Source organism: Antechinus flavipes, chromosome 3, assembly GCF_016432865.1.
Source record: "Antechinus flavipes isolate AdamAnt ecotype Samford, QLD, Australia chromosome 3, AdamAnt_v2, whole genome shotgun sequence".
Taxonomy (NCBI): Eukaryota; Metazoa; Chordata; class Mammalia; order Dasyuromorphia; family Dasyuridae; genus Antechinus; species Antechinus flavipes.
Genome location: NC_067400.1, coordinates 461147656 through 461169489, shown reverse-complemented (window position 1 = coordinate 461169489; position 21834 = coordinate 461147656). Strand labels below are relative to the sequence as shown.

Sequence of the window (21834 nt, the reverse complement as noted above, 5' to 3'; positions counted from 1 at the left end):
TGGTAGCAGATTAGAATGGAATATGAGACAATTTGCAGTGCATCATTTCCCACTTTTGGATAGTGTAAATTAGATGACCAGGTATAAGTGGGGTTTTAAAAGGAATTAATGCATAAGGTTTGGAGTTTGAGATACAATGCTTTTTATATTCATCATAAATAAACAAAACTATAGATGATGATCATCAGAGAGTCTCCATCTCCACTAAAATCAGAACAGGAGGAAACGGGCATAAGTTGATGCTCTTAGAATATTAGCTTAATCAAAGAAAAATTCATGGGAGGAAAAACTGTTAAATACAAAATATGCTATGCAGAAAGACTATAGAGCTTCTTTGGAGTTTTCTAAAAATGAAAGAGCTCCTTATTTGTCTGGGATCATTCAGACGACTTTTTTCTTGATGTTGACAGATCAAATGAATGCCTAATCAAGGGAAATAAACATGACAATCTTTCTAGTCATATAATTCTATAGTTCTTTGAAATTAATGTACCACCTTGGACTTAAGGAACTATCTATGGATATATTATTCTTTCAGGGAGGACTAGCACTCCTAGTGTGAAGCCTTGTCAAGACCTTCAGAGCTGCTCATCTACCTTTGATGTCCACCTGTCACCTAATTCTCACCTGTGGCTACAAGAAGCTTTGTTATGAGCAGGGATCACACCGGTGGCAAAACCATTTTAGCAAATGGGATATATCAGACCTCTCAATGAATGAGGATCTTTATCCCCAGCATGTGAAGGTTCCCCCCGCCACAGGCAGAATGGGCAAACAAGAATGGCTTATTTCTCTGGTCATAAAGGTAACTGAAGCAGGTGATGCTGGACCACTAGAGTTTGGTCAGACAATGAAGATGTCAAGGTGATTTACTGCATCCTAGGTCATGGCCAGTCTTCTCCCTGGACATTAATGACTCTGGAAGAGAGAGTGAGGCTGAAAACTTTGCCTCATTTAAATCTAATTCACTCACAAATCAAGACATCACATTGTGATATCATTGGTCCACTTCAAAAACAAAGAACAAACAACAACAGTAACTATTTTAAAACTGAAGTTGCATTTTGCTTTTTATGAAAATGTTCTCAGGGCTGGAATAAAGGAGTTACTTTGAGAAAGCCACGAATGTCTAGCTGACTTGCATAGTCTTTTCCTTGTATGATAAAAAATTGACCCCTCCTTTTCATATTTAACAGTGATAAAGATTTCAGAGCATATGATCATTATACTTCATCATTACAGAGAAAGAATTTTTGAGCCTCACATCAAAGTAAGTGGTTTAGCATTTATAGTGTTGCATACTTTTGAACTTCCACAGGAGACAAAGGTGAATGAAGGGTCAAATTGAAAGGAGGAATGCTTATTTTTCAAGACAAGAAAGAAACCTACCAAAGCTTCAGGAAAAAAAAAAAAAGGCTGTCTTCAAAATACTGTTGTTTTCCTACCAGACAAAAGAAAGAAAAAGTCAACGCAAACAAGATTGTCCCATTCTCCCCAGGAAAAAACACATATATGTGCATAACTAAAGAAAGAAAAAAATCATTGGGAATGATATTAATATAATGTTCCATTCCCCTCAGAATGTCATAGCAAAGAATGTTTAATGTGTAGAGAATAAAAACTATTTTTATCTTTTATCTTATAATTATGAGGCAAAACATCAATATTATTTTGGTCATTAATATCAAATTTATCATTAGAAATATTGAGTTGTTCAAAATCAAGGCACATTTTGCGTTTTCAGAATTTTGTATATTTTGTATATTTTCTAGTTTTATATGTAATTTAGACACTCAACAATTTATAATCATAAGTATAAATTGTAATGATAATTTTATATTTATAAATATAATTATAACCTATTAATTTATTGCAATCATATTATTATGATATAATTGCATTAACATTTGATATAGTATGCTATATTATATTGAGATATTATCATGATAGTTGCTATAATTTTATATTTATGAAAACTTATATATGTTGCAATAGCTATATTTATAGAAATCTTAAGGATGCAAAGTATTTTGTGATCAATCACAGATATCTGTGTTTGGCAATTAAAGTTCTTAGTAGCCTGATTCTATACTACCTTTCCCACCAAATAATACATTAATCCCCTTCATAAATCTACACTCCACTCAAAAGGGCCTACCTGTCTTGCTCACATATGACACTTCATCTTCCATGCCCATGCTTTTGCTTGCCACCTGCACCTGGCAGTGATAGAATTGCATTTTTTTCTCACTTTCTTTCTTATAATATCAAGTTTCCTTCAAAGGTCAATTAAGGTACCATTTTCTACAACAGACTTTTTTTTTTTCTCTCTCCAGCTGCTACTGTCCTTTTCCCTAATTACCTTTTGTTTTCATTTATCTTTCATTGTTCAGTTGTTTCAATCATGTCTTTAACTTTTCTTTTTCAATTACACTTTTTTGTGGCCCCACCTTTGGTCTTTTCCTGGCAAAGATATTGGAGTGTTTTATCTTTTCTTTTCTTTTCTTTTCTTTTTTGGCAAAGCAATTGGGGATAAGTGACTTGCCCAGGGTCATACAGCTAGTACGTATTTGAGCCCATATTTGAACTTAAGTTCTTCTAATTCTAGGCCAGGTGATCTATATCCTGTGCCAGTTCAATATATATAGACTCTCATTTTTGAGGATCCAAACTCTCATTTTTGTTTTGTGTGTTTGGTGCTCATTGATAATTTTATTTGAATTTCATCACAATTCCGTGAAATAAGCACTAAAATGCATTATCATTATTCCCATTTCACAAATGAGAAAACTGAGACACAGAGTGGTTAGAGTTGAAAGTTAATAATGTCAGAGATACAATTTGGACTTATATATTCCCCACTCAAAATCCTGCTCTCCTTCCACTATACTGTCGTTTCTTATCATAAAAGTAATGCTTATATTTTTAGTAACAACTTAAAAATGAAATCTATTTTCAGTTCAAAATACTTTGAAACATGTATAGTTCTCATATTCTATGTTAGGGCAACTAGATTGAATAGAGCCTTGGGCTTGGTGTCAGGAAGATCTGAGTTTAAAGTCATTTTCACACAGTTACTAGGAAGGTGACCCAGCACAAGACACTTAACCCTGTTAGCAACTATCATTTATCTAATAAGAAACAAATGGGTAACTAGAATTGTACATTAGAAATTTATCATTTGATAAGTTGGGAGACTTATTTTCTCAACCTCCAATGGCAAAAGTCGAGAAAAAGTCAGAGAATAGCTACTACATCCTCCTAAGGCACTGAGAGACAAGACTGAGTAATTTCAATTTCATAAATACTGCAAGTACCCCAATTCCACTGCTCCTCCCAATGATTATTGATTGATTTTATTTAATTGGCTAGATTCAAATAGTTTTAGAAAGAGGCACTTTCTAAGGTGGCATAATATAAACAACTAATACAAAACATTCTCCCCAACTGTGTGATCCATTCTCCTGCAGTGCAGATTCTTAAAAGAAGTGGGCTCAAATCAGGAGAACCTATAGAATAAAAGAGTGGCTTGCTGTTCTTGATTGATGAAAATCCTCTTCTCCCCTTTATGATGTGCTCAAGATGCTCCCCTTTGGCATGATATAGCTTCCTTGCTTGTGATGGCACAAATCTGGCTTCTCACATCCTATTGTTCATTCTTGGCTCCCAGTGTCTGCACTGTATCAAGTCACTGCCAACCTGGAGAATGTTAGATGGATGTCAATGGGAAGTCTCAAATCCTCTAGACCTTTATCATCTTAGCTAGTTTTGTACTAGCTAAGGAGTGGGGAGGTAAAAACTTAGGCTGTGGCCAAAGTTGAGGTGCTCACCTTCTCGGAGATTTTGCTTCAATGCTCTCTCTTCTCTGGTTCACATAACTCTTCCCCACCAAAAGTTCAAATAACTATAGTTATAAACTAGCATTTATTTTTTTATATGACCCATAGGAAATGACTGTTTCTTCAGACAATCTGGACATTTTTTCTATCATCATATCTACTTATCCTAAGTAATTTTCATGGTAAATCTAAAGTTATTGACTGATTGGCTGACACTAGTTTTTCACTAATAAATGTATACAGACATGTCCTCATTTCACTTACTTTCAATGAGGTGGGGGTATTCAATAGATAGGTTTAATTGAGTCCCATCCTTACAGAAATCTTAAAATATTCATGGGAATTAAACTATACTGAAAACCATAGGACTATCATATAAAAACCATTACCCATAACTGGTCATAAATAACATTGCTTCATAAAAATTTAAGAAATTTTAATAGATATTACCATACTCATAATCTTCAAACTCCTTGGAATGAAAAGCTTTCATAATATATAGGAACATCCTGAAGAAATCAAAACCATCTGGAAGCAAGATGAAGGAAATATTATCCCCATCATGCTATCTACTATCAGCTTTTTCCAAAGGACACTTTGGTAAGCCTATAGATGCATTTATAGCCTTATTCAATTTTTAAAAATCATTTTATCTACCTGTGCAACAATCCAGAGAATATTAAGTATAAATCAAAATAATAGCAGAATAATAATCAGTCTCAGGACTGTTTTCTATCTAAACACCATCAAACTAGAGGAGAATAAAGAAAAGCAATAATAATCATGGTAAGACTGAGATGGGTAGAAAATTCTTTTACATGTGTTATAAGATTAGATACAGCAACTTAGTGGGGGTAAGCATGCATGGATGATTATTGTCCCCATTTACAGGTGTTTGAGATGTTAAATGTCTTGCCCATCATAATCTAATTTTAAGTCTAATCCTTTTTCTAAAATACCATATGACCAAAAAGCTATTTTCATAAATGGTGTCTTTACTTTATTCAAGAAGAGCTGATTAAAAGTGATCAATCAATATAAAACCACCCTTTTTGATGAGTAGTTTTATTTAGAATAATTTTTTCTGTGATTTTGTTTATAATTCTGTCTTTCAAAAATATCTGCACAGCTTTAACTCTGTTCATTATTTATTGTACATCAACAATATACTCCATACTACTCAATTAGATATTTTATTTCATCTTTAAATAATTTTAATTAAGGTCCATACTTCTAAAAGTAGCTTAGCATTAGCTACTTCAGATTCAACTTTCAATGAAATCAAAGTATTTACAATATATATGAATTACTTTATTCTAAAGGTTCCCCATGTGCTCCCATTTCATGAATGTGATTAATTGAATATTCCTCTTTTTGTCTTATTTTCCATCCTACAAATTGCTTTGGTTAGAATTGTCACATTTAGTTTCTAATCAGTAAGAGGTGACGTTTAAGGTCTCTGATATTGTTGGGAAAAATAGTAATATTTTTCTGGCACATTGTGGGTGAAAAAGTTTTTTGGGTGAGGGAGAGAGGTTTGGTTATTTTTTGTGGGTTGGCCTGAGATTCTTCTAACCATTAGAAAAAACTTTTCCATGGCAAAATGTGGTATTTCAAATAATCTACTTACAAAGGAACTGAAAGCATGTGCAAACTAGCAGGAGTCTACTTCCTGTCTTTTTTAGGGAAGCAGAGAAAGACAAGTACTGACTGGGAATCTCAAAATGGGAAAGAAAGTGGTTTTAGAAATCTAGTGCTACATGTACCTGAAAGTATACCTCTGCAATATATATTATTCATCTACCTTTGCTTGAATACCTCTATGGAAGTGGATCATACAACACCTTGAGGCTGCCCATTCCACTTTTCAGAGAATCCAAGAGTGGGAACTGGAAGAAACAAAAAAAGTTAATGTTATTGTTGTTGTTCCATCATTTCAGTCATATCTGATTCTTCATAACCCCATTTGGGTTTTTTTTTTTTTTTGCAAAGATAATTGGAGTAGTTTACCATTTCCTTCTCCCATTCATTTTATAGATGAGGAAAATGAGTCAAATAGGATTAAATGACTTGTCCAGGGTCAAGTAACTAGTGTCTGAAGCTGACTATATGCAGGGACTTTCAGGAGACTTTGAATGAGAAAATCAGATGTAAGAGGGATGGATCAGGGAGCTAGGAACATTTGTCTTTGTCAGCATTGAGGGCATTTCCTAGCTCCCAAGGTGACTGACTGATAAGTAGCAGCTTGCTTTCAAAATATGAATTATGTCCAAGAATTTTTGCAGTGAGGATATACTATAATGAGTTAAATGCTGGCTAGCCTCACAGTGGCTATAGGTATAGTGATTAATACATATTTGTTCTGATTACTTTTTATTTGCTTCTTGAGTTGTGAGAAAAGAACGATATCCAGTCAAACCATGATTATGTGATTATCACAATTAAATCATATTCATATAATTAGGGTCCACTAAAACAAAGCACAAAAGGTGGAGGGCTGTTTCCTTCATTGGAGGCTAAAGCCAAGAATGTAATTGGACGAATCCACATTGATAACATACTCTTAACAACTGAGACAAGTAGCTCATATTCCCTTCTGCAAAAGAAGAGCTAGGGGTTAGATATTGCCAACTGCCTAAGAGTCTTAAGGGAGTTCCCTATATTGGGTGGGAAAAAATAACTACCTTGGTAAATGTGGGCTAACCCCCAAAATGCCTCTGAGCAGGCTGGTCTTCATCATTGAAATGGGTCAAGTAACTTGAGTTACTAGTAGTTCATCCAAAATTCACAAACATACATACAATGTGTGTGTAAATATATGTATGTGTATAAATGTATATATACACACATAGGTATATACATATCTATAGATGTGTAGTATGTTACAGTACGTATATTATGTGTACATGTATGCATAATATACATATGAATGCAAACATGTATTTATAGCATTATACATACATATATATGTATGTGTGTATATAGAGAGGTGTATATACATAATATATTTTTTCCAACAAGCAATTAAGTGGGCATTCTGATAAGAATTTATGATTTGTTATCTAGTTAGACTAAATGACCTTGTGGTTCTTTCTAACTTTGCAGTTAGAATCTTATTTTCTGATTTATATAGTACTATTCCCATTTGACTTATCAAAGGTTACATGATTCATGAATTGGAATTAAAAATCGAGATTGTCTAGAAATTTAGGAATTTAGAAACCTTATCATGTGTACATTTTCTAAATCTGCTTTTCACTGAGCTGCTTATTAAGTAAAATTTCATGTTATTTGTAATCATAGGACCTCAAGGTTTCCAAGGCATGTAACCTTTTTATTACTCAGTTTCCTTATCTCTAAATTCAGTTTGATCTTCCTAAAAGACCTTTAAGTATCTTTCCATTTCCAAATCTCTGATCCTATGAACTTTACATGCAAGTTTTACTTACCTAATAAAATGTTAATAGTCTCTCTAATGTCCTTTAACTCACTTTTTAAAAAATGTTTGAACAATGTAGCAAGTTTTAAAATAACCAATGCAAGTATAGCAGATTTTCTCCAATGTGACTATTCTCTTCCCTATGTAGCAGGCAAGCTACAAATCCCTTTCAAGATCCTAAAGTCTCTATTACCATTGCCTTGAGTCCGCATTGATTATGTTTCCCTGACTATTAGGTGTTAGTAGGGAGTACTCTAGCTCCATTTAACAAATTAATGTCAATTAGTCTTTATAAAGGAAAATTTACTTTGGAAATATAGCAATAACAAAAGCACAAATGTTTCTTCCTTTTACCTCAAGAACATAATGTCCTCAACTCTTAGGGATTTGGGAGAAAAGTAACCAGTTTCTATATGGTATTGGTCCTACCAAGTTCATCTAAATATGGCATCAACAGAGAGCTTGTCTCAGTTCACACTAGGCTGGGCTGTGATATTACTCCCTTGCTTCTTGGGACATTAAAGTGGAGGTGGCTATATAACCCATTCTCCTTTCACTTAAAATGAAAAAGAACAAATTCTGAGGCTGAACGAGAACTCAAGTCTACATTCACAAGATCTCAAGGCGTCAGAAAGGCCTGAGACTTCTTCCTTAGCAGTATCTTTTACTAAATGCCATGAAGGAAAGAATCAAAAACATCTACTAAAATGGAGGAGTCAAACAAAATGTCAGATAACAAGCCCAGAGTGCCTCAGGCCTTTCTGAATGTCTCCACTGCCAATCAAAGGGCTACATATTCACTGCAGGGTTCACCAACCAGAGCCAGTGATAGAATACTTACACATGCTTTACCATCTCTCTAAGGTATTTCATTATGCATCATCATCTCTAGTCTCTCCCACCTGGAGAAATTGCACCACCTGACAGTGATATACTCTGTATATGTGCCAGTTTCTTATTACACAACTATTTTTTCACGGAATCCATAAAATGTCCTTAGTAAAGAGAAAATAAGACCTCACATTATTCACAAGTTGATACAGTGAGCTTAATGAACAATGAAACTCAATACCAAAACAACTTGTCCAACCTGAAGCAATAACTCATTGTCATCATAATTCACATGACCTATAACATGTTAAAGTAAAGAAATGGCAGAAATGTGTTCCAGATTCTCAAGAGAAATTAGCACAGAAAGTGGAGACACAACAACTGAAGTATAATTTATTGAAGGGAGAAGGAGAAGTTAATTTGATATGACAACAGAGAATTAAAAGCAATCAATTTAAGACTGTAACTCGGCTTTTTAAAAGGGGAGAATTTTTTGCATCCTGTATTTAAATTGTTCCTGTCACCATACTATCCAACAGAATTTAGCTCAGCTAAGGTACTTTGGAGCAAGTTTTCTCCCAAGTCTTCTTTATTGCAATGCACCAACCAAAAAATTTAAAAACAAAACAAAAAAGAACAGTAAGACCAGAAACAAAGTAACAAGGCTCAGTTCATTTAGAATGTAGTACTAATGAGGCCACAGTTATAAACTCAGTCCCTGCATATGTAAAGCAGACTTTTAATTTCACTTCTGTGCCAACAAATTATATCTCTAAATTTAACATCATCTTGAAAATGTTTGTCATTGGCTGCAAGGGCCATTAGGCCACTGAGGACAGATACATGAAAACTAAGTCCAATAGTATACTGATTGTGAAAGTGTCACATCAGGTCCACAAGGAAAGGCTGGCTAACTTTTCAAGTTATTTTTAAAATAAATTCTTAAATTACAGCCAACATTGGGCTTCTCTCTAAGTCTTGAAATACTTTTTTCTCCCTTCTGATTGTGTGTGTAGGTATGAGTGAGTGTGCAGATGGAGTATGCAGATGGATACCTAGGTTTCATTTGGATCACTGTTTTCCAAAGGCTGTTCTGAGGATACTAACTATTCTTGGTGAAACTTCAGCAATTCTGAGCTCATCTATTCAATTTTATTTGTGGCTTTGAAAAGAGTACAGGGTATTAAAGATAAAGTTTATTTTTTAAAGTTTCAGAGATGTTCATAAGTATTATTGTCATTTCTTTTTTAATACAATGTAAATTTTAAATTTTCATACCATATTTTATTGATACATAACTCCCAATGAGGAAGCTCACTCTGTGCAGATGGCCCCCACTCTACAACTTCAAGCTGCAAGTCAACATTGAGAGTTTAAGTCTGAGTCAAGCAGCTATTGTGTATCAGAGGGATCTCTTGAACTCATGTCCTCCTGGTATTCAACCTGCAATTCTATCTACTAGGCATGAAGACAGTGTTCAACTGCTCCAGAAGAAACAATGGAGGACATAGAGAAGTATGGGAAGATTTGTATGAATGAGTTGCAAAATGAAAGAAGCAAGATCATATACACAATGACTAGAAAAATGTAAATAGAAGCTACAACAAAAAAGAAACTCACCTCTTTTTAATTATATTTATCAAACTCAAAGAAAAGAAAATCTATCCTTTCCTCTTTTTTACAAAGATGAAGAATCATGGTTAGTTTTTTTTTAAACTGCTTTTTTTCTCTCTCTCTTTAATTTTTTTTTTTCTTACAGGGGATGGTTTTCCAGGTAAGAGAGGAGAAGAGATAGATTTGGGAATAAAGTTAATGTAAAAACAAAGAATATCAACATTTTTTAAAAAAAGAAATAAATTTGATTTAAAGTTATGACTAATAAGGAGACATTCATAAAGGAGGGAAAAGAACCACATGTGCAAAAATGTTTGTAGCAACTCTTTTTGTGGTGGCAAAAAATTGGAAAATGAGTAGATGCCCGTCAATTGGGGAATGACTAAATAAGTTATGGTATATGAAAGTAATGGAATATTATTGTTCTATTAAAAATATGAACAAGCTGATTTTAGAAAAGCCTAGAAAGATTTATATAAACTGATGTGGAGTGAAATAAGCAAAGTCAAGAATACATTGAACACAGTAACAGCAAGATTATGTGATGATCAACTGTGAAAGACTTGATTCTTCTCAGCAGTTCAATGATCCAAGACAATCCCAATAAACTTTGGATAGAAAACCCCATTTGCATTTAGAGAGAGAACTGTGGAGACTGAACATAAATCAACACATTTTTTTCCTCTGTTTCTTTTTTTCTCATGATTTTTCTCTTTTGTTCTGATTTTTTTTCTCCTAATAGGATTTATAAAGAAGTGTATGTTAAAAAACAAAACACTAATTTGTTTAAAAAAAAAAAAACCTTTATCTTCTAAAATGTATTCTATGATAAAAGGGGTATCTTTCAAGGAGCAGAAAAATCAGAATATTTAGAGATCTGAACTGAGTTTGAATTCAAGAAGCAAATTACTTCACTTGTCCCAGCCTCAGTTTCTTCATATGTAAAAGAGAAGCTCTAATTAGATCCTTTTCATTTCTAGATTCTATGAAAAAAAAAAAACCTGCCTATAAGAAAGGAAAAACTGAATAAATACTTATTCAGCACTCACTATGTACCAAGACTTGTGGCAAACTCTAAAGATACTAAGAAAGGCAAAAGATAGTTCTTGCTCTCAAAGAGGAAAGAATAGATTTCTACCTTTCCCTTTCAGTTTTGCAAAAATATCATTAATTAATTTTTAGTTATATTTTTTATTTTTGAAAACCAAAATAATTTCCCTTCCTCCCATGATTATAAAAATAGTAGAGAACTCAAGTAAGTCACCTCTCTTGGTCTCCAATTCCTCATTGGTAAATAAGGGAGTTGAACTAGATGACCTCTAAGATCCCTGCCAGCTCTCAATTTATGACCCTATGATCTTGAAACCACAATTTGCTGTTGCCTCGTACTGTATTACAAAAGAAAACATGGTCGGATAAAAATTAGATTCTCTTCAATGCCACATTATCTTACTTCAGATTTTACGATAAAAAGAAGTCAAATTAGGCCATCATGAGTTTCTGTTCATAGATTGTAAGAAATAAACAAAAGAGGGGAAAGTTTAATATAATTTTAGATACTCATTCAAGATTGACACGGGAGAATTGAACTAAAGTATGGTATTTAGTTTAATTTTTTATTTATTAAATGTCACTGAGCATGAAGTTCTAGGTGCAGTTTAGAACTGTCAGCTAGGTGGTGCAGAATAGATAGAAAGCCCAACCCTCAGAAAAATCTGTGTTCAAATACTGCCTCAGGGACTTTTTAACTTGTCCTGTTCTTAGCATTTAACCTCAATTTCCTTATCTTTAAAACTAAAAATAATTATAGAGCACTTATAGCAGTTGTATGAATAAATGAGATATTTGTGAAATATTTTGCAAATTTTAAATCAATAAATAAATTGCATTTAATTAAATAAATTTGTGAAGTAAAAGGCAGCTAATCTCAGCAATGACAATAGACTTGGAGTAGAAAATTCCAGAGGGAGAACTATCGAGATTGAATGTGATTTAATCCACAAATGCATAATAATTTCACTTTTTGTTGTTGTTGCTAGCTTGCTTTTTCTTTCTCGTGTTTTTTTTTTTTTTCCTTTTTGGTCTGATTTTTCTTGCAAAACATGGAAGTATAGAAATATGTTTAAAAGTATTGTACATGTATAACCTCTATCAAATTGCTTGCTGTCTTGAGGAGGGAGGAATAAGAGAAAAAACTTTGAAACACAAAATCTAATTTAAAAAAAAAAGAATGTTGAAAACTATCTTTTCATGTATGGGGAAAATAAAATACGCTAATGTGAAAAAAATTAAGGCAGCTAAGTGTCACAGCAGCCTGGACACTTACTAGTTGTGTGACCCTGGGCAAGTCACTTAACTCCATGTGTCTCAGTTGCCTCATCTGTAAAATGAGCTGGAAAAGATAATGGCAAACCACTCAAGTATCTTAGCCAAGAGGAGTCTGACCTGACTGAACATTATTTTTACCCATACGTGGCTGTACATTACTTTAGAAAGACCAATGAAAACATATTTTTGGATCATCATTATACATGAAAGTACTTCGCTTTTATATATTATGTAATAATCCTAAAATATTTAACAAGTCTTAATGAATTAAGCCTAACAATACTGAGCATATAGAGGTGTTATTATAACCAATTTACAAAATTAGAAACTAAGGCAAAGACAAGCTTGAGTAGGAGCCAAAAGTCACTTAGTGAGATGGTGGCAGATCTGAGAACAGAATCCAAGAGGCTGTTGTCTGCTGATTTAATTACTTGTTCAGACGGCCCCGTTTTAATTTTGAATGCCATTAGCTAATTGATAATGGGTTTCTTCCATTTTGACTTTCAAGAAGAGGATAATTTGTTTGGATTCTTAGAGATCTCTTTCTCATTCACTTGGGTTGCTATTGTTGCCATTCACCCAGTCCATCTGGCGATTTGGAGACATTTTTCATAATTGCTTGGCAGCTTTATTAAATGTTCTGAATGTCAGATAGCCTAGTCTTTGTGGGAACGGTGATTTTTGTCAAAGATAAGGTTTTAAATACTCTTATTTAGCACTTTATCAGGGATCTTATCAAGCACAAAAGCTCTAACTAGTCCCCTCTCCCTTCTCCCTAGGAAGCAGATAACAGGAACTTTGAAATGAGCCCTGTGCTGGTTACAATGGACTAACCTGATTAGAAATCTTGCAAACTCTAGTTCCTCTCTCGCTCGCTCGATGTATTCCCCCACAGGCTGAATTATAGCTCTCCTACCAGTCCCACAGCGTTGAATGATGTCATGGGATCTGCAGTTCGCCTAGATGAAAGGGATAAAGCACAACCCGCTGGCACTAGGAAAAACTCCCAACACACAATCCACAACACAGCTTGGGAACTGAAAAAGCTACAGATCCAGCCACTCAACTCGGGGGAACCCAGGAGGAATCCTCCGCTTTCTCCCGGCCCAGAAACCCAGGGAAGAAGCCAAAGTGAGCAACACTTAACAAAGCCATTTAAGGACCAGAAGGCGGGGAGGTAACTACCTGCTGAAAAGAGAATTTTCTTTTTAACATATCTTTAAAAAGAAAAAAAGCCCAAACAACTTAGCCTGCCTTTGATGTAATGGCATCTGATCACTGATCAGATTACAGGCATTTGGTCTCCGTGCTCGTCTGCCTTTGATCTGCACGGTTAATTTTATTTTCCTGGATTTGGAGTTTCGTCTGGGCTTGTGCTGACACACATTTTTGGGGGAGGAAGAAGCATTTGGTACAGAAGTGGTGCCAGTGTGAAACTAAATTACTGAAAGGGCGGAGACTGGAGAGATTTCAGCACGTTACAGGTACTACATTTTATATTTTGTTGCAGGCTTTTTATTATTATGATCTATTATTATTCTTCTCTGTATGTGTGTGTGTGTGTGTGTGTGTGTGTGTGTGTGTGTGTGTGTATGTATATTTGGAGCAAATAAATTTAACACTCTCGGACCAGAAGCTGTCTGTCGAATGCAACGCCACCCTTCTAACTATGCTTGTCAGAGGAAATGTAATAGTTGATTTATGCAGCAAGCATTGTTTGCAGTGGTATGTTTTGCCCAATTTGCTGTGAAAAATTTAGTTGCAAGCAAGCAGAAGAGACAAGTCCAGCTAACCAAAGTAAAAGACTGTGACAACTTAAGCATGCAGCAGAAGTAACGCATACAAAGAGTAAATGTAGTTTTAAATATGTAGGTAAATATAAATGTAGATTAAGTATGTATGATTTAAAGATTTTTGTTCGTTTTAATTTTCTTGTTTATAAATTGCAATATTTGATTTCTTTAAAGGCAGAAAGAGTTTATTTAAAACAAATTACTTCCTTCTTATATAAAAGAGCAAATTAAATATTTTGCATAAATTGTTATGTTCGTGTGTTTTATATGTATATAAATCATACGTGATATATAAAATATACATGTTAAGTGAATATTTGTACATATATACACATAAACACTGCAATTACATGTCTTCCTGTAGTTTATCGAGATTATTTGAAAAAATTTAATTATTCAAGCTTTTGATGTATAAAACTAAGTGTCTCTTTTTTTTTCTTTTTTAAGTGAAGCCAGGTTGCTCTAAACTTGGTTGGAAGCGCTGTGTACATATTATGAGCCATTTGGAAAGATCAAAGCCCATTTAAAAGAGGACTCAAAAATGTTTTATATTAATTGCCAAATTAGCATTCAAATGCACAGTGATAGCTGCTCCCATTAAAATTTGCCAGTTGTTTATGAAAATTATCTGAATGTCAACACTTAGTATTTTAAATAAAATATTTGAGTTTCACTTCAAGTTCAGTTTAGATACACCGTGGCAAACCACAGATCTAACCGAGCTGATGAACTAAATTTGAAAAGAGAAAGTTAATTATTAGCAAAACAAGACAATCTCAAGTACCTTATCAGCTTAGTAAGTACCAAAATATCTGAAATCTTTTCATTTTGAACTTAATCACAATAAGACTCTGGGAAATAATGGCGAGATCAGAGTTTTTCTCATTGAGTCATTAAGAACTTCACCCCCATCCCATTCCTTGTTTTATTTGGGCAGACTATTCAGTTAGCATAACAATACTCTATTTTGTGTTGGCTAAAAAAAGAAAAAAAGAGAAAAAAAACCAAGATAAGGCTAAATGGTGATTGGACCAGTTACCATTTATCCTGACATTTTGATGAAACTAGTATGGCCTAATGAGGCCTGATTTCATCTATCATTAATTTTCCCAAACCAATTAATTTGCATTCCTTTGTAAAGTAGCTGCCTGATATTAGGAGGAGGGCAATTAGCACTGTAGGTTTGATTTCCCTACTTTGATAGTTGTCAGTGGAGGTTATTTAAGCCCATGCCAAGCTGACTGTGATTTAAAGAGCTGTCAGTAAGAATTTAATCTTTCAGTCTTAACTGTTGCTTTTACTGATGCCAGGAGAGGTATTTAAAATTTCATTTTCCTAACAATGCAACAAATTATGACCATAACCTCCCAGAGCATCACTTTTAATTTTTATATACCTTATTTAATATACTTCAGACTAACTGTACCAGGATGCAAAGAAAACTCAAAGAAAAGACTATGAAGTCACAACTGAGAAAGCAGCATGTAGATATACTTTGCCCTAGCCCTGGGGATTGTCTCAATCATTTATCCCTCTTTTAATTCAGCTTCACATAGTGATTTATTCTTTTGTTAATCTCATTATAACAAACTCGAGCTGTCTACACAGAACAAAATGGGGGAAAAAAATTGGCAAACATGTGGTTAATTCAGGCCAGAGCAGGCAATTCAGGTCTCCCCTCCCCAAACCATTTTACCTGAATTAATTAAATTAAATAAATAACTGCTGACTTTGTATAGACACAGCCTTAGGCTGAGAAATTAAACAAGTCACAATGTTTAAGAAAGAACAATTGGCTGGAGCTTTAATTATAGGTTTCCATGTCAATGAACTAGCAATTCTCAGTTTACAAAAGTACACCGTGATTAATAACTGTTCAAAGATTGCCCTGGCTGTGTTGTGGTGGTAGTGGTGAATGTACCAGATTGCTTACTGAGTAGCATAACTTTCTAACAACTGTTATAACAAGTGTATTGTGTAGCCGACTGGGGAACAATGTTAGTCTTTGAGATATAAAGATAGCAACTTCCTCTGGCGTGCATTTTCTGCTACTGAGACAACTATGTCAAGCACTTTTGTCTATCAACACGGTAACTCCAAATTACTTCTCAACTATCCTGTCTTTTGCATCTCTACCACATGAATAGATTTCTACATTCCTACCAGGGAGTATCAGATACTCCAAGTTAGTAGGATTAGCAAGGCAAGCAAAAGTATGCCTTCTAAAAATATTATCATTATGGTGATTTATCACCACATTTAAAATAGTTTTTGTGAATTTTCTAAATGCCATTGATGGGAAATTGTAATCAGCCAACTTTCTGTTTTAAGGAGAATTTGGAATTTTCATAAATTTTTCCAGTGAGCTCCCCAGACACTTTTACACTAGCTTAAAGCTGCAAATGCTAAAAGTCCCATTGACATTATTATGAAACAATTGTGGACAAATGTCATTACCTGTTCCATATATAGAAGCACTTATAATTTTTTTTAAATCACTCTCCATATTACTGAGAATACTTTTCAGTAGCCTTTCCTGATTTTTTCTTTCTTGAAAATGAAATGCCTAAGCAGAAAAAGCAAATACTCTAGATAAGGAATGTATTAAGGTACTTGCCAGTGCCAGTTAAAGTACTGTGGCTAATTTTCTTGCTAGCTCTAATTTCTAAGACCCATAAGCAACATTTTTTCTAGGTAAAACAGCCATCATCCACAATTAGTATTTGATTATTACATATGGTCATGTAAACTCAAGAAAAATTCCAGATTGGTAATAAATTCCTTATTAAAGGTACTAAAAAGTGGCAACAAGCTTATTGTTAAAAATTAATATGGTTTAGATCTTTTCTTTTAAATCTTCCCTTATAACAGCTTTGTATATCTTATTTGAATAGATAATTATAGGTACCATAATTCTACCAGTTATCATAAAATCCAGGGACAGTGTAGTAGAGTGAGCAGAGTTGGCCTTGTTGCAGTGCAAACCTGTTTCTTGACAATCTCTCAGTATCCTTCAGCAACTCTATAAATTGAAGAGCAGATATAGGACACAAGTGAGGTCCAACAAATATCACAAAATTTTAGAGTTTTAGAGTTTAAACTCTTTTTCAGTATAGAATTTTCCCTTAGCCACAAAGTTGGCCAAAGTTTTCCTCTCTTAACAGAGAAAGAGAGCCTTCTCCAAGATAAGATGAAGATGCTACAGGTATCCACAAAAATACCAAAGCACAAAACTCACACTTGAAGCATTCTGAGGTAGAAAGGGAAAGAAATCATTTTTAAAGAATTCAACCTAAAGTGAAACGTGATGAAACCGTTTTTTTTTTTTTTTTTTTTTTAAATCAGAGTTAAGAGAAAGTTGGAACTTCCAGAGAGGACAATCTCTGTTCATATTCATAGCACAGACTTCTGCTGCTACCTCATCCTTCTTCCTCTAAATAGATAAGAATTGGGCCGGGAGAGGGGGAAAAGCAAGAGAAAAGGAAACACAGGCAGACTTTTTAACTTCTAAACCAAAGATGACTCCAGCCTATCTTTTGCTAACTTCTAACTTTTCTACCATAGAAAGAGTAGAATTGACTTAAGTTTGAATCTCCTATTTTTATATAAAAGGATGAATTTAACCATATAGGAATGCTTGGGGCACAGATTTTTTTTTTTAAGGAAGTATGTTCTTGGCAGCTAGATGGCAAAATGCATAAAATGCTGAGCCTAAAGTCAGGAACACTCATTTTCCTGAGTTCAAATCTGGATTCCCACACTTACTAGCTGTGTGATCCTGGGCAAGTCATTTAATCCTATTTGCCTCAGTTTCCTCATCTGCAAAATGAACTAGAGAAGGAAATGGCAGACCATTTCAGTATCTCTGCTGAAAAAACCCCAAATGTGGATCATAAAGGATTAGACAGAACTGAAATGACTCGAATACCAACAACAAAATATTATCAGCACTGTGCTCTAAATTTTGACAAATTTATTTGCATCATTTCGTTTAGCAGATATCATATATGTAAAGCATAATGCCAAAATAGCCTTTATATCCTATTTATAAGCTAATGTGTATATTTACTACATGTACATATAGATACAAGTATCTATATGTATATAAATGTACACATAAGTATTTGTCTACTTGGGTATATATTAGACCTCCAGGGTATTGATTACAGTCATAGTATTTCTCCAGTCTACCTTTTCAGGCTTATTATATATTATTCCCTCTCATACACTTTATATTCCAGCTAAACTGGAATATGATGTCTCTAGTCTATAGTCCCTGACAACATTCCAGCTCTAGATTCTGTGCACAAGCTGTAGAATCTCTGTCCACCTCCTATAGAAAGCTTTTCCTATTTTTACCCATATGGTAGGCCTTTCTTTGGATTTATTTATGAGGATATGTTGTTTCCTTAGAATGAAAGCTATATTATGGTAGATATTATGTCGTTTTTACCTTTATACCTCTAGTACTTAGAATAATACTTAGCACATAATAAGTGCATCATCATCATCATCATCATAAGTAGCATTTATATAGCAATGTCTGGCATGAGATACCATGCTAAATCATCTCATTTAGTCCTCACAACAACTGTACTATTAAGTGCCATTATTATTCACATTTTACAGTTGAGGAAACTGAAACAAACAGGTTAAGTGACAGGACCAGGGTCACAAATCTAGTGATTGTTTGAGTCTGGATTTGAATACAGGAAAATGGGTCTTCCTAATTTTAGGCCCAGCATTCTATTCACTGTATCACCTAGCTACTGAGAACATACCCCCTTAAAAAAAAAAATTGCCCCAAGTATTCCTGAATGGTTAAACTCATGCTTTTATATGAAAGCAGGAGATTCATTTGCTTGGGGAAACACAGCTAGTAAGTTTTTGAGGCCAAAATTGAACTCAGATTATCCTGACTCCAGACCTTGACCTGTATCCTCTGTGGCACACCAATTCAATAGTTTGTTGAATGGATGAATGGCTAGGTAAATCATCTAAATAAAATATACATATATGTGTATATACATACATAAAGTAATGTTTAAATATAAACTATATATAGATATAATGTGGAAGATAATTTGATACAGAAGTATTTTATTAAGACATTGCTACATAAATGTTACTGACGATGTGCTTATTATGTGCCAAGTATTCTAAGTACTAGGGATATAAAGATAAAAATGAAATAATGTCTACCCTAAATAACATGGCATTTTAAAATTACATGCAGCCAATTGTCTGTAGGACAAAAATGCCCTTTTCTTTGAATGTATTCTATTGTTATAAGAAGAGTTGTAAACAATATAGAAATTTTAATTTCATGTTATAAACCACCTTAAATTAATTTACATAATTATTGGGGTAGCTAGCACAGTGGACAGTCAGGAAAACTCATCTTCCTGAATTCAAATCTAGCCTCAGATAATTCCTAGCCGAGTGATTCTGAGCAAATCACTTAATCCCGTTTGCCTCAGTTTCCTTATCTGTAAATGAGCTGAAGAAAAAAAAAAAGGCAAACCATTCTAGTACCTATGTCAAAAAACCATCAAATAGGGTGACAAAGTACTGGACAACATTGAAAAGACTGAACAACAAAAATGTTTTGACTCAACATATATTTATACATACCTGGTATTGTCTATGAAACAAGAGCTGCCCTCAAGGAACTTCCAGTCTTCTAGGAAGAGACAAAATAAGCCCTTCTGACTTTTAGAGATTAATTACTCAATTGTGTGTGTAATTATAAATACAATTGGAATTCAGAGAGATCAATGGGAACTAAAGAATCAGAGTGGAGTCATGGAGGAAGCAGCCCCAAGATTTGTTTTCAGACAGGGAAAACTATGAACCAAAAAGTACAGATGCAGAAATGATCATGGTTTATGGTTTGGAACAGAGAGGATACCAGACCAAAGAGGGCAAAGCTTGTGACTTCAGGAAAGGTCAGGTTTCCCTGTCCTAAAAGGGCCTTCCCTTGACATTTTTATCTTATTCAGTTTCTATCCAAATTTTTTCTCTCCTTCACTACAAGATTCTTGAAAATAGAATCCATCTCCAAAAATCTTTATCTCCTCACTACCCATTCTCTGCTCACCTCTTTTCCACATGGCTTCTGCACTCACAACTAAGAAAACTTCCCCTTATAATTAAATTCAACGGTATGCTCTCTGCCCTCATCAGATCCTTCTCTGCAGCAGTTTTTTTTTTTTAATTCTTGATGATTCTCTCTTTCTATATGCTCTCTTCTGCTTGTCCTCTTAATTCTCTGGCCATCTTTCTTTTACTGCCTCTTCATCGCTAAGTTGGATGTCCTCCAAAATTCTGTCCTTATTTTTTCTTTCCATTGCCAGTTTCATTTACTCTCTTGGTTCAGCTCTCATCTCTATTTAAAAGATTCCCAAATTTAATCTTCCTGAGTTTCACCTCTGCACTTCCAGCAGCCTACAGACCTTTTCTATCTTGATTCTTATCATCCACACACTTCAACTTCTCTGCATCCAAAATCCAGCCTTATTATTTTCTCCTTCAAAGTGGTACCTCCTTCTGACTTTACCAGTGGCATTACCATTAATCCATTCAATCTTTCATGTTTACAACCTTGGGGCTACCTTTGACTCATACTTCTCCTATTCATTTATTTTTAATCCAACCTGAGCTATATCCCTTACATTTGTCCCTTTCTATCCCCACTGCTACTACACTTAGTACTTATTACCTCCCACTTGTAATACTACAATCACCTTTTACCAATAGGCTTGCCTCCACTTGTTTCCCATTAGCTAGATGGTACAATGGGTAGAGAGCTGGGACTGTAATCAAACTTGAATTCAAATAATGGCCTCAGATACTTATTAAATGATAAAATTCTGGGCAAGTCACTTTCCCTCTGTCTGCCTCAGTTTCCTCAACTGTAAAATGGGGATAATCATAGAATCTACTTGTCAGAGTTGTTGTGAAGATTAAATTTGATAACATTTGTAAATCTCTTAGCACAGTGTAAGGCACCAATTGGGTACTTCATAAATTTTTTCCTTCCTTCCTTAATCAGTCCTTCACATTTATGTCAGGCTAACCCTTTCTATGCATATGTTTAGCCATATAACTACTCTGACCAAAATGGAAAATGAATAGGGTAGAAAGGACAGAGTCAGAAGACCTAACATCCAGACTTGGACAATTATTATAACTTTGGACAAATTACCTGCCCAACCTGAAATTTGGTTTTCTCATCTGTAAACTGGTGATGATAATGTCTTTCCTCTTTTACAATGTTGTGGTAAGGATCAAATGAGGTCATTGGTAATGAGCAAGTGGGTCTTTGCCATTGTGATAAGTTTGATAGCTTGACACATTCACCTTTTAGGTTCCTGGAGCTCTCTTCAGGTTTCTTCACAGCTCTGAATAATGTGTGTGGGCTCAGATGTAGAGGACAGAGAGATGATCAGAAATGAAAAAGTGAATAAAGACTTAGTGTTCAACACAACCTCAAAGAGATGCAATTTTGTTAGAAATGTGCTGATCATATTGGGGTTTTTACTTGTATTCTAAGGTAGGAAAAGTTGAATGGACTTTACTCCACTTAGCTAAGAGTGAAGGTTCAAAGCAAAAGTTTTCTTAGCTATCTGAGAGGATTTTATGTGTACACATTGGATGCAGTTCTGCAAAAAAAAAAAAAAAAAAAGGGATACACTTGGCAATGGTGGAAGAAGCAATGTAAGGCAGCAGATGGAGGTGGTGACCGTAGAAACAATGGAAAAGTGAGGAGCTCTTGGACAAAATCATTTGCTATAGGAACACAAGTTGGCAGCAGCAGAATAATAAAAGAGGCCTTATTTTGATGAAATTGAGGAGTTTCTGATTCACAACAGAAGCTACAACTCAAATAGAACAAGGAAAAAAAGAATCCAGGCAAAGATCAGAGAAGGGGGTAGGATGATGAAGCATACAGGCACAAAGTGGAAAAACAAATTTAGATAATGTCCTT

At 34.4% G+C, this 21834-nt stretch overlaps 1 protein-coding gene across 1 annotated transcript in view; it reads left to right on the top strand.

Annotated features, from left to right (window-relative positions):
- Nucleotides 1-12939: 12939 nt before the first annotated feature.
- TNFRSF19 (TNF receptor superfamily member 19) overlaps nt 12940-21834 on the top strand; it is a 96404-nt gene continuing 87509 nt past the window's right edge. The window contains exon 1 of the mRNA XM_051986572.1: nt 12940-13535. The gene's annotated coding sequence lies outside the window, so the exon portion shown is untranslated. The remainder of the gene's footprint in view (nt 13536-21834) is intronic.